A 12,421-nucleotide genomic window follows, 5' to 3' on the forward strand; every position below is an offset into this window, starting at 1 on the left:
CTGTGGAATGTCCTGTGGTGCTGGGGGCTGGAGGGAGGGAGGCAATCTACACTCACTGTATTGGGTAGGCCAAAAAGTTTGTTCAGGGTTTTTCCCTGCACCGTCTTACAGCAAAACTCAAACTTCTTGGCCAACCCAATCTCTCTCCAACGTATCAGAAATGTCACTTGTTACTAACCATTCTCATCCCTGACCTCCAAGGTTTTAGCAGCCATGGAATTACCCTCTTTCTGCATCCCTTTACTCCTCTTTACCCCATCCCCTACCTTCCTAAGTCTCTGGAACTAGCAAATTCCCAAAGCAGAAAGAAACCCCACTGCACAGAAGCATCCCATACCCAGCAGTGACCAGCTCTCTCCCATCACCGATAAACCCTACATAACCACCGTTATATTAGTTGGATCCACTAACCTGTAAATGTAGCCTCACAGGGAGACCCTGAAGCCAATCAGTTGGACGTTTCCTATCAGCTGAACCCTCCAGCTCCATCTTCTCCCCACCACTCCATCGCCTGCCCTATCTGTGCTGGGATGACTCCGTGACTGAGTATAAAACACTAAACCAGAGCTGGGCCCAGACATTCTCATCTCCTGCCCCACATTGGCTCTGTGCCCCAAGGAAGGTGGCTGGTGCCAGTTCTGGCCAAAGCCAGGGCTGTTCCCAGGAGAGGCTGCCATAAAACTGACATCCACCAAGCAGCAATCGGCTTCCACCAGAGCTGCCAAGGCAATGCCAACCTCTCCAAGTCTTGAGAATGAACAAAAGCAACAAACAAGTGTGAGTCTTGTAAGCCTTCCTCCTGCAGGAAAGCAGCCTCAGTTCTTTCCTTTCAACCCAAAGTCCTGCTGGGTGGACACACAAGCCCTGTCAAGATCGCAGACAGCTATGAAAAAAAAAAAAAAAAAAAACACTCTGGGAAGGCAAACTGCCCAAGTGATAATGAAGAAATTCAGAATTATTGTCTGGCTAAAGGAAAAAATGAAGATAGAAGTGTTACTTTTGTTAGAAAAATTAATGAAGTCTGTGTTTCAAAAGTAAGATGCTTATTTGTATGTGATTTTTATTTCATATTGAAATACAATGAGCTCCCCTCAGTCTCCACTCACTGTTCTGTACCCTCGTCTACCAACACGGGCAGTTTAGGAGAGAGTCAGAGGAACTTGTTCTACTCCCAGACCTCACACCCACACACTCTGTCACCTTAAACAATTTACCTCTATTTTCCGGGTCTCCTCCTCTCTGTAAAGTAAAAGACTGGCTCATTCCAGCTCCAGAGCCATTCCAACTGGCTCATTGTAATAATATTGAAGATCACAGGGTTCTGGAATTTTTCCCCATAAGGGTGGCTTCTGTCTTGATACATAGAGCATGAGAGAACATAATCTTTAAACTGGGAGTTGAGTTCAACATTCTTGAATAAAACTGTTGCTGTGGTTATTTCAGGAGATGTGGTTTTCTGACAAGTCAATTCTGAAGAAAAAAAGAAAAACCAAACCTTTCTCACTGGAGAAGAGGTGAAAAGCTATTTCACTGAAGGTATTATTTTGCCAAATAGAAGAGAGTAAAACTGACTGTGAGCCTTCTTACTGGGGCATGTTGCCCTGGGAGCAGCCTCTTGGGTAAAGCACTGGGCAATCCAGGAACTGCCCCTCTGCACACCTCCCCCCGGGAGGCCAGGGCTCCAGGTGACACCTCCAACAACATGGAAGCCACATGGTAACACACGTATGTTCTGTTCCCTTTACCTAAAAAATGAAACAAAACTTTCCCCCAAACCTTCCCTTGGTTAACAGTGCATACAGAGGCTTCTGACAAATGGGCACTGCAAATATTTACTAGAAATTAGCATTCTACTCATTTTTCACTCTTCAGAAACAGCTTATATAATTATGATTCTCCCATGTATTAGATGGCAATTTTGCTCTTATGGTATGTTCGGGTCCCTTGTCTCTATTTGTTCCTCATGATTTTGGAAGCCAAACGGGAATATTAGCTTCCCTTTCTGGAGAATAACTTCCCAAGATCATGTGCAAAGCAACAATTTGAGCCGAAACTAGGATCCAGAATGTCTGGTTCCCAGCCAAGCCTTCCACCCATAACACCATATTGCATCCTGTCACTGATCCTCCAAGAACATATTTAACCTTCAACTATAGATTTTCTAAGAATTCCACATAGTTGGGTTTAGGACATGACACAGTATAATCCAATATGTAAAAGCAATGGCTTCTTTTACATAGTACTGAAAAAATGACTCCCATACATTACAGGAGAAAAAAATGTGGCATAAAATAGAATAATTACATTAACCCAAACCAGCAGTAGTTGTTAAGTTCAGGGTAACTATGTCACGGTTTGAGTCTAGGGTGCCAGCCCCGTGTGAGTAGACAGCACTATCACTATAAAGGTGAGTTGCTCTGTGCAGACTTTAATAGCTCTTCCACAGCCAGCAGTCTAGAATGGATGGGCTACAACTCAGGCTGCATGAGGCTCATGCGTCTCAGTCCAATGAGACCATATCCTCATCCAGGAGAAGGGGACTCTGACCCATAGAGGCAGACTTACCCAGTTAGCCAATGGGGTTCTTGGGACGTGCCTCAAAAATGTACTTGTTTTAAAGATATAGTGTTGCTGAATTCAGCCACGATTTTGTAATCAGTAAATCTAAAAGAAGTTGTTTTAAGTGTAAAGGACACAGAAGCCTTGCATCTTTCAAAAGATTTTAAAATTTTACTTGGAGGATAGGACATCATATTTATCAGTACTCAAAAGCAGAGACATTACCTTGCCAACAAAGGTTCGTCTAGTCAAGGCTATGGTTTTTCCAGTGGTCATGTATGGATGTGAGAGTTGGACTGTGAAGAAGGCTGAGCACCAAAGAATGGATGCTTTTGAACTGTGGTGTTGGAGAAGACTCTTGAGAGTCCCTTGGACTGCAAGGAGATCCAACCAGTCCATTCTGAAGGAGATCAGCCCTGGGATTTCTTTGGAAGGAATGATGCTAAAGCTGAAACTCCAGTACTTTGGCCACCTCATGCGAAGAGTTGACTCATTGGAAAAGACTCTGATGCTGGGAGGGATTGGGGGCAGGAGGAGAAGGGGACAACAGAGGATGAGATGGCTGGATGGCATCACTGACTCGATGGACGTGGGTCTGGGTGAACTCCGGGAGTTGGTGATGGATAGGGAGGCCTGGAGTGCTGCGATTCACGGGGTCGCAAAGAGTCGGACACGACTGAGCGACTGAATTGAACTGGACTGAACTGAAGGTACTGGAAGGGCTAACTGGCCACAAACAAGGCAGGATTTAAACAGCAGTCTCCCAACACTTTATTCTCCCTGCCCACACCCCTCCTCCTGTGATGACCCAGGCAAAATGCAGAACCACCTCATGGTGGGTCCGTCCCTACTCCATACCAGCAATGCGCTCACAGCAACTTGCCCGCATACGCCTCACTGTTATAACTGTTCCCTCCAACTGGGAACTTGATACCCTTCACCTTGTTATCTGTCAAAGCACAACCTGTTCTCTCAACCTCATACCAACGTTATCTCTCCCAACATAAAGCCTTTTCTTGAGCCTCTCGAATAGATGCTTGCTGTCTCTTATTTCATCTCTCCCTCTCTCTCTCTCATTCATTGCTTCTTTGAACTTCTATGACACTTTGATATGCTTCCAGGAAGACTCTGATCTCTGATCACAAGCTCCTTCATATCAGTCACCTGGAAGCACTATGTTATAAGAAAACAGGATCCAGGTCAGAGATTAGGGTGAGAAAATTTATTTGAGTGACTCTCACCTGCCAGACTCTATGTTTTGCCTGGGTCATCACAGATTTTGCACAATTACTCTCTAAAATAACTATCACTCTTTGAATTTTATAAGTGACAAGGTCAGATTCAGAGAAGTCCCCGCCTTGCACAGGGTCACAAAGCCTGTATTCCATTTGCACACAGTGTCAGTGAGAAGCAATTAATAAAAAGCAGCCGAAACCACTTTATGAACTGCAAAGTATTGTACACATATTTGTTATCAGCATAATAACTAATATTACCCTTTCATATATTTTTTAGTTATTAAAGGACAATTTTTCTATCTTACCCATCTTTGGATTCCCTGTAGTATTTATGATAATTATTAAAAGTGTTTAATAGCTGTTCAATTTGGATTTCAGATGTCATGTCTTGAATTACTAGAATTTTTAAAATTTCCCCCAAAATAAAAGCTGCCATTTATTGAGTAGCTGCATGTGCCAGACACAGACTATCTCTAATCTCCATAGCAATGGAGGGAGGCTGCTATTACTGTCCCATGTTATAGATGGGAAAATCAGAGTCCAGAGATAATCGGGAACAATCACACAGCTAGTAAGGAGCAGAAGGAAGGGGATGGGGTTTCAGAGCTCATGACTCCCCCCATTCCAGACTCAGGGCCACAAAGATCCACCTAATTCACCTACATACCATCACAGTCCAACAGTGTTTCTGCATCAGAGATGGTTCCTGTCCCTTATGAGGACAGAAACATTATTTTCTCTTATACCCACAAGCACTGAGACTCCCCTCTCAGATTCCCCTCAATAGCATCACACAGCTGGATATATTTTGTATAGTGTTACCAACCTAGAGTTCCTCTTCTTACCACATTATTCAACAAATATTAATAGACTCCTTCATGTGCCAGGCACTGTTCTAGACACTGGGAATTCAGTGGTGATAAGATATGGGTTCCCTGCCTTTGAAAGTGTTAGTTACTCAGTCATGTCCAGCTCTTTACAACCCCATGGACTGTTGCTTGCCAGGCTCCTCTGGAATTCCTTTGGAATTTCTCTGGAATTCTCCAGGCAAGAATACTGGAGTGGATAGTCATTCCCTTCTCCAGGGGATCTTCCTGACCCAGGGATTGAACCCGGGTCTCTTGCACTACTGGCAGATTCTTTACCATGTGAGCTACCAGGGAAGCTTTTATTCAAACAGAGTGGTAAGAAACAGTCTATAAGCAGTGAGATCGTAACAGAGATCAATTCTGCTGGTGTTCTGATGGGATGGAAATACAGAGGGTCAGGACCATGGCATGGAGCATGTGACAGAGAATGGGGGCTTGAAGGCTTGCCAGCCACAGGAAGGGCAACAGGCAGGGTACTCCAGGCAGAGGCAACCAAGACAGTGCAGCCTTGAGTTAGGAAGCACTGGGCTTATTGGAAAGTGGGCTGATGTATTTGGAGGGCAAAGAACAGGGTGGTATGAGATGATGGGAAAGAGCCATGAAGAGGGTCGGTGCTAGAAAGCCAACCTTGTAATGTACTCTTTTTTTAAACTGCTATATAGTTAAGGACTTCTCAGGTGGTGCAGGGGTAAAGAATCCACCTGCCAGTGCAGGAGATGCAAGAGACATGGGATCAATCCCTGGACTGGGAAGATCCCTGGAGTAGGAAATGGCAACCTACTCCAGTATTCTTGCCTGGAAAATTCCATGGGCAGAGGAGCCTGGGGGCTACAGTCCAGGGGCTCCTAAAAAGTCAGACATGACTGAGCACACATACATAGTTGATTTGCAATGTTGTGCTAATTTCTGCTGTACAGCAAAGTGACTCAGTTATATACATTCTTTGTTTATATTCTTTTCCATTACAGTTTAATTCAAAAAAGATACATGCACTCCTATGTTCATAGCAGTACTATTCACAACAGCTAAGATATGAAACAACATAAATGTCTATTGAGAGACAAATGGATAAAGCTGTGGCACATATATACAATGGAATACTACTTAGCCACAAAAAAAGCAAAAGCATGCCATTTGTAGTAACATGGATGCACCTAAGGATTATCATACCTTTTAATGCACTCTTAAGCAAAGGAATGGCCTGATTTGACTTCTGCTTTTATGGCGCAGACGGTGAAGAATCTGCTGGCAATGTGTGAGATGTGGGTTGAATGCCTGGGTCAGGAAGAATCACTGGAGAAGGGAATGACAACTCACTCCAGTATTCCTGCCTGGATAATTCTATGGACAGAGGGGCCTGGAGGGTTATAGTCCATGGGGTCACAGAGAGTCAGACACAACTGAGCAACGAACACTTTCGTTTTCCTTTAAAAATATGACTTTGTATGCTCTGTAGGGACTTGGTGTTTGTGGAGGCAGTGAGAAGTAAAGGAAACATGAAGACCACTTAAGAGGTCTTTTAGAAGTCCACGAAGAGGACAGCTTGGGTGGAGTGGGCAATGGAGAAAGAAAGAAGGTGGGTTGGGGGCGAGGGTGAAATGCATGTTGCAAGCATGGATGACAAAGAACCACTGGATGGATTCTTGCAAATGTCCAAGAGTCGGATACAATGATCTCGATACAAGAGTCAGAGACCTCAGGTCACTTAAAGTCAACCCAACATCAAGGCTGCCCAGGCCAGGAAGGCCTTATTCATCCTTATTCTCAGAACACTCTTCAGAGATTGCCTCTCCTCCTTCAGCCTCAAAGTTCAAGCATGCTAACTGAAGTCATCATCCAAACAGTCCAGAAATCAAGGTGAGAATAAAGCCCAAGGTACCAAGTACCTCAAGTCAACATCTCTCATGCCCACAACAATCCCACAGAAGAAACGCTATCACACATAGCCCCACATGACAGGGGCAGCAGATTCCCTAACACCACTCAACTGAGACATGGCAGATCCATAATCAAGCCCAGGTCTGCCTGACCCCATTGCCCATGCTCCTCTGCGTACAGAATCCAGAGACTTCACTGTGGGGCGAATGAACTTCAAAGCATCTGGAGTGACTATGAGTTAACACTCATTCCTGAAACTACTCTGGGTTCTACTCCTTGACTTCCATTTCCTTCACTTTTTTCCAAAATTTTCTAATTTAAAAATACTTTTGTTTATTTATTTAACATACAACTGTTGATGTTCTCTTGTGTCAGGCAACCTGCCAAATCTTAGCAGGCCAACAGTGACAAAGACACAGTCCGTAAGAACCAAGAGTCCAGGGTCTGACTGGGGAGGCAAAACAGCTGGCAAGGAAAGTGGTTTTCCCCTCTGAGGTCCTTTAAACTCCATGGATGCTAAAGTTAAACTGATACTAAAGTTAAACTGGAGATCTGGCTGATATTTTCAGGGACTTGGTGCACACTGGCCTCATTACGTAGATAGCTTCACAGATTCATTCCATTTTATTATTCTGCAGGAGTTCTAATAAAAAAAAAATTGTCAGCTTAAAAAATGTGAAGTCTCAGACAAAGTAGTCCTTTTCTATTTTAATCAGCCTTCGGAATGTTGCAGGGCGAGCAGCGCCTCTCCAGACAGTTGGGACTGATCCTAAGAGCGCTGCTGAGAAGGGTAGAAAGACAGGACGCTTCTCAGCTGTTGGAGCCACAGCACCACGGAGGGCAGAAATCATCTCCGTGAATCCCAGGATGGCCCCAGGAAGTAGAGAATATTCGAATGCCTGATTCACAGTTAGAAAAAGCGAGGCTTACAGTGGAAATGACCTGTGCAAGCTGTCCAGTGAGTAAGTGTGGAATGGAACCAGGACCATACTCTTAACCCATCTCCTGTGACTAAGGGATTCGAAATATAAAAGTGGGGATTGATGGACCAAGCTTTGTCTGGAGGAGAGAAATCCTAGAGAGTGATTCGTGATAGCATATTTAAGATATTTTTCAAATAAATTGAGACAGCTGCTCTCCATCTCCCTTGAGGGGAGAAGAAAAGACTTTCACCCTCAGCCTGACAGGTGAAGTCTGAATGTCCAGCCAGTGGGGTCTTGATGGACACTGGCAAGCTATGGTGTCCCTTTAATTGTCAAACCGCAAATGCTTCCTCTTCATCCTACTCTTTCTTCAACGGCCATTTCATATCCCATCTGCTGAGAAGTCTTTTTCTCTGTTTATTTGCTTCTTCTTTTGAGAATGTGTGTTTTCTCTCCCAGTTGAATGGCAACTCTCTGGAGGGAAGCAGCCAGGCCCTACCCCATCTCCTCTGTCTCTGACACACTTCTCTGGAAAATGCAAATGGATAGTGATTCTCTAAGTTACCATCTGAGCTGCCTGGAAAGCTTTACTTTTCATGCTGGTGAACAAGAATGACTTTACCACATCGATTCCATTTCTGGGACCGTGGGCAATGCTATAATATAAGGAAAGCCAGGCCAGCCAAAACTTTCAGTGTGAATGGTAAGCAGTAGCACTTGAGTAGGTTGGAAAGATCTGAGACAGGGCAGGGACTTCCGGCCTGGAGACTACGGGCTGGATCTCCAGATGCCCTCAAATGACAGGAAATCACTGCTCTTACTCTAAAAGAGCCTGAGGAGAGGCCCCAGTTGGGCCGAGAGGCTACAGTTGGATGTATACCCCAGGCCTCTCTACCGGTCTTCCTCAATTCAAGAAGCCTCATAAGACAGCACCAGAGAGCCCCAAAGGGCTGGCTTTTGGATTAATCTCTTTTTGATGGGTCTGGAAAGCAGCTGCTACTTGCTTTGCCCTCGGTTTTCTAACAACATCATGCCCTGAGCACCAAGACTCCCTGCGGGAAAAGTCCCTTCCTCCCTGTGCTTCCAAAAGATCAATGAGCGGGTATTTGCCTAGATCGCCTCAGTCTTCATTTCCACAGCCACCTGCTTCCCCCTAGGCACTCTTGTTTGCTCTCTTCCCTCCTCTCCTGCTGAATAGTCTCAACATCAAGACTTGGCTAGCATTTACTTGCAGAATTTACTGAAAGGAGAAGCAACTTCCCGCCTCTCTCCTCTGTCTCTCCCCTTCCCTCCCACCCAGGGGAAGTCTTGCTCTTCCTCCCTCCATCCTAGGGAAACCCATCCTCCTGCATCCCTGGCCCTGGCTCCATCTATCCCCTCCTACATGTGTCTCTGCCAGCTCCTCTTCCATTCATTAAGAACATGCCCATGTCTTTACTATTCTAAAACAAATACTCCCATCCACCTTATTTCTACCTCAACATACCAAGCTTCTTAGAAAAAAGCTGAAAACACTGCCTGTTTGCTGCCTCTGATTCATTCCTCGAGCAATGCTGGTCCCTGTGCTAAACGGGTACCAGCAGAGGCCTCTCCATTGTCCCACAGGCAAACCCAGCTACACTGCTTCTGTCATCACTGTAGAGCCCCCTCTGCAATGTCTGCCCGTGTGTCCACCTCCCGCTTCCAGCAGGATTTCTCCTGCAGCTCTGCATTCTCTAGGTGTTCCTCTCACTTCTTTCAAAATGCTGGCCTGCCCTAGGGTAAAGTTTTTGTCCCCCTTCCCTCTCTAAAGCATCATTCCCCAACTTAGAGCTTTGAGTGCCACCATCACAATTTTTTGAAGGAGGAAATGGTAATCCACTCTAGTATTCTTGCCTGGAAAATTCCATGGACAGAGGAGCCTGGTGGGGCTACAGTTCATGGGGTCACAAAGAGCTGAAAATGATTGAGCACGCACGCATCACAATTTTTGTGATGTACTACCCACTCAAATTTTTTTAAGGTTTTTTTTGATGTGGACCATTTTTAAAGTCTTTATTGAATTTGTTACAATATTGCTTCTGTTTTATGTTTCTGTTTTCTGGCTGTGAGGCATATGGGATCTTAGCTCCCTGATCAGGGATCAAACCTGCACCAACATGTGAAGTCTTAATCACTGGACAGCCAGGGAATTTCCCATTCACTTTTAATTTACCATGTTTCTTTAAATCAATTCATCTTTCCTTAAATACACTTTCAATGAAACTTTCATACTACTATTATAAGTGAAACAGTAGTATTAAGTGCTATAAGTAAAAAGCAGTAAAAAAAAAAAATACAATGAAAGTAAAGCCATATTAATCAATTCTAGCCAGATACCACTGCCCATCAGGGGCTCCAAACCTAAGACCTGCTTTTTCCTTTCACTACAATTTGAAACTCCAAAGTATTTGAGATTAAAGGATAGTACAACACTGAGGCTTTCTCTTTGATAGAATCAGATGGATTGAAAGAGGAATGAAAGGGAAATAACTTCTCATTATGTAATTCAATATCTTCTAAGGTCATGTCTGCGTACAGCTTAAAATTATCAGCTACTGAGATAACACCCCTACTCAAAGCTAGGATTAGCTCTTACTCCCCCATGGTTCTCTTCAGGGGACTTACAATTGTGACTTCTCCAATAGTTGACCATATTTCTTAGCTCCATTCTACTTGTCCTTAGAGAATGAAATTATAGACATAAAATTGACACAAGATAGGCAACAAACACCTCAAAGGTCAGAACTAGTGCAGAACACCAGCAATCCATCCTGGCTGGAGCCCAGATCTACCCCAGACAGGGCCATCCATCAGGGCTGGAGGCTGGAATGTGTCCAGAGACTGCCCGTCATCAGCATCTAATCAATCAAGAAGAAACCACAGGACAGCCAACATCTGAAAAATTTACATGCCAAATGCCACACCACGCACCTCATATATGTGCTCTGTGATCTTCACAACACCCCTATGAGTTTGATGCCATTATTACCCCCAATGTGAGGAAACCAACATTTAAAGAAGTTAAGAAATTTGCTAAAGATTTCCAATAAGGGGCAGATCCAGCTTTGTACCAAGTGTGTCTGACTCCACAGCCCAAGCTCTTAACTCTTCTGCTTCCCCGATGCTCAGACACAAGGCCATTTTTAAACTTCACAAACCTCAAAATAACAGCCTGCTGCTCTCAAGCACAATTAAAACAATGGGCTGACACAACAGGAAAACTGTTCAATATAGAATTAAACATAATTACTGGTGTCCTCTAATTGTTTGGGAAAATAAGTTTCTCACACTTGACAAGCTATAATTCTGGTGTGTGGGGGGAGAATGTTTGAGTCTTCACTTCTGTCTGTGAATCTCCAACACATGCAGGGAACACTGGTCAGATTTCAGGGTGAGTAGTAGGATGGCTTGAGGCTTCCTAGGTGGCTCAGCAGTAAAGAATCCACCTGCCAGTGCAGGAGATGTGGGTTTGATCCCTGGGCTGGGAGGATCCCCTGGAGAAGGAAATGGCAACCCCCTCCAGTATTCTTGCCTGGGAAATCCCATAAACAGAGGAGCCTGCAGGGCTACAGTCCATGGGGTCGCAAAGAGTTGGACACGACTGAGCACAGATGCATGCACCAGCATGGCTCAACGATATCTTTGGTATGTAACTCAGAATCAAATAAGGTAGAGCTTGGAGGGATCTTAGCCATCCCGTCCAACCTTGCATTTTATACATGGGGAAGTCAGGGCCCAGAGAAGAAATTTCCCAAGAACATGCAGGTCTCTGCCTCCTGCTCAAGTGCTCAGCACATCTCCCTGTTTAGACAGGTTTATATCAGACTGCCTAAAGCTGAAAACCTGGCTTTACCACTCAGTAGCTATGTGACCTTGGGCAAGCTACTTAACCTCTCTGAGTTCAAGTTAGAAAGATAAGAATAACTATTTCATAGGACTTTGTGAGGATTAAGTGAGCTAATATATGGAAATAATGCCATCTGCAGCAACAATGACAGACCTAGAGATTGTCATACTTAATGAAGTAAGTCAAAGAAGGAGAAATATCCACCCCTTACCTATGGATTCTAAAAAGAAATGATACAAATGAACTTATTTACCAAACAGAAACTAACTCACAGACTTACAGAATAAACTTATAGTTGCCAGGGGAAAAGGATGAGAGGGAAGGATAGTCAGGGAGTTTGGGATCCGCAGTGTACACACTGCTACATTTAAAATGAATAACCAACAAGAACCTACTGTATAGCACAGGGAATTCAGCTGAATGTTACATGGCAGACCGGATGGGAAGGGAGTTTGGGAGAGAATGGATATACGTATATATATGATTGAGTCCATTTGCTATCCACCTGGAATTATCACAACATTGTTAATCTGCTATACTCCGATATAAAATTAAAAGTGTTTTTTTTTTTAATGAGCTAATACATGCAAACACTTGAAATGCTACTTGGGTACATGACATCTGGTCAATACATTTAGCCATTTATACTACTACTTTAAATAGTAAGCTACACGTGGTTGACAGGCCTTGGAAATATTTTAAAGCACTCACTGGGGATGTCATGAACAGTAATAAGTATGTATTATGTGCTGAGGAGCTGTTAGAGGAGATGGCCAACATCTACTACACAGAGCTCAAACTATGAACCAAAGGAGTTTAGCCAAGGTTCATTTAAGGAGGGAGATGGGCACAGAGCCAGACCTTCGCTCCTTGTACTGTGCTACTTAAACACTGTAAGTATCAGTGTCAGACGCCCTGATCTCACAGATACACTTGCTTATTTGGATAATCATATTTCTAGAAAAGCAAATTCAAAAAGAAAAAAGTAACATGAGCAAATATTTATTGAATATATACTTAGTAAACTGACCCATTAAGTGGCTCAGACAGTAAAGAATTTTCCTGCAAGGCAGGAGACCAGGTTCA

General features: G+C 44.0%; 1 protein-coding gene across 3 annotated transcripts in view; it reads right to left on the reverse strand.

The window, feature by feature from the left end:
* The window catches only part of KIF5C (kinesin family member 5C), a 159,491-nt gene that overhangs the window by 122,606 nt on the left and 24,464 nt on the right, over positions 1 to 12,421 (reverse strand). The gene's annotated exons all lie outside the window — the stretch shown is intronic.

Source organism: Bos taurus, chromosome 2 (assembly GCF_002263795.3).
Source record: "Bos taurus isolate L1 Dominette 01449 registration number 42190680 breed Hereford chromosome 2, ARS-UCD2.0, whole genome shotgun sequence".
Taxonomy (NCBI): domain Eukaryota; kingdom Metazoa; phylum Chordata; class Mammalia; order Artiodactyla; family Bovidae; genus Bos; species Bos taurus.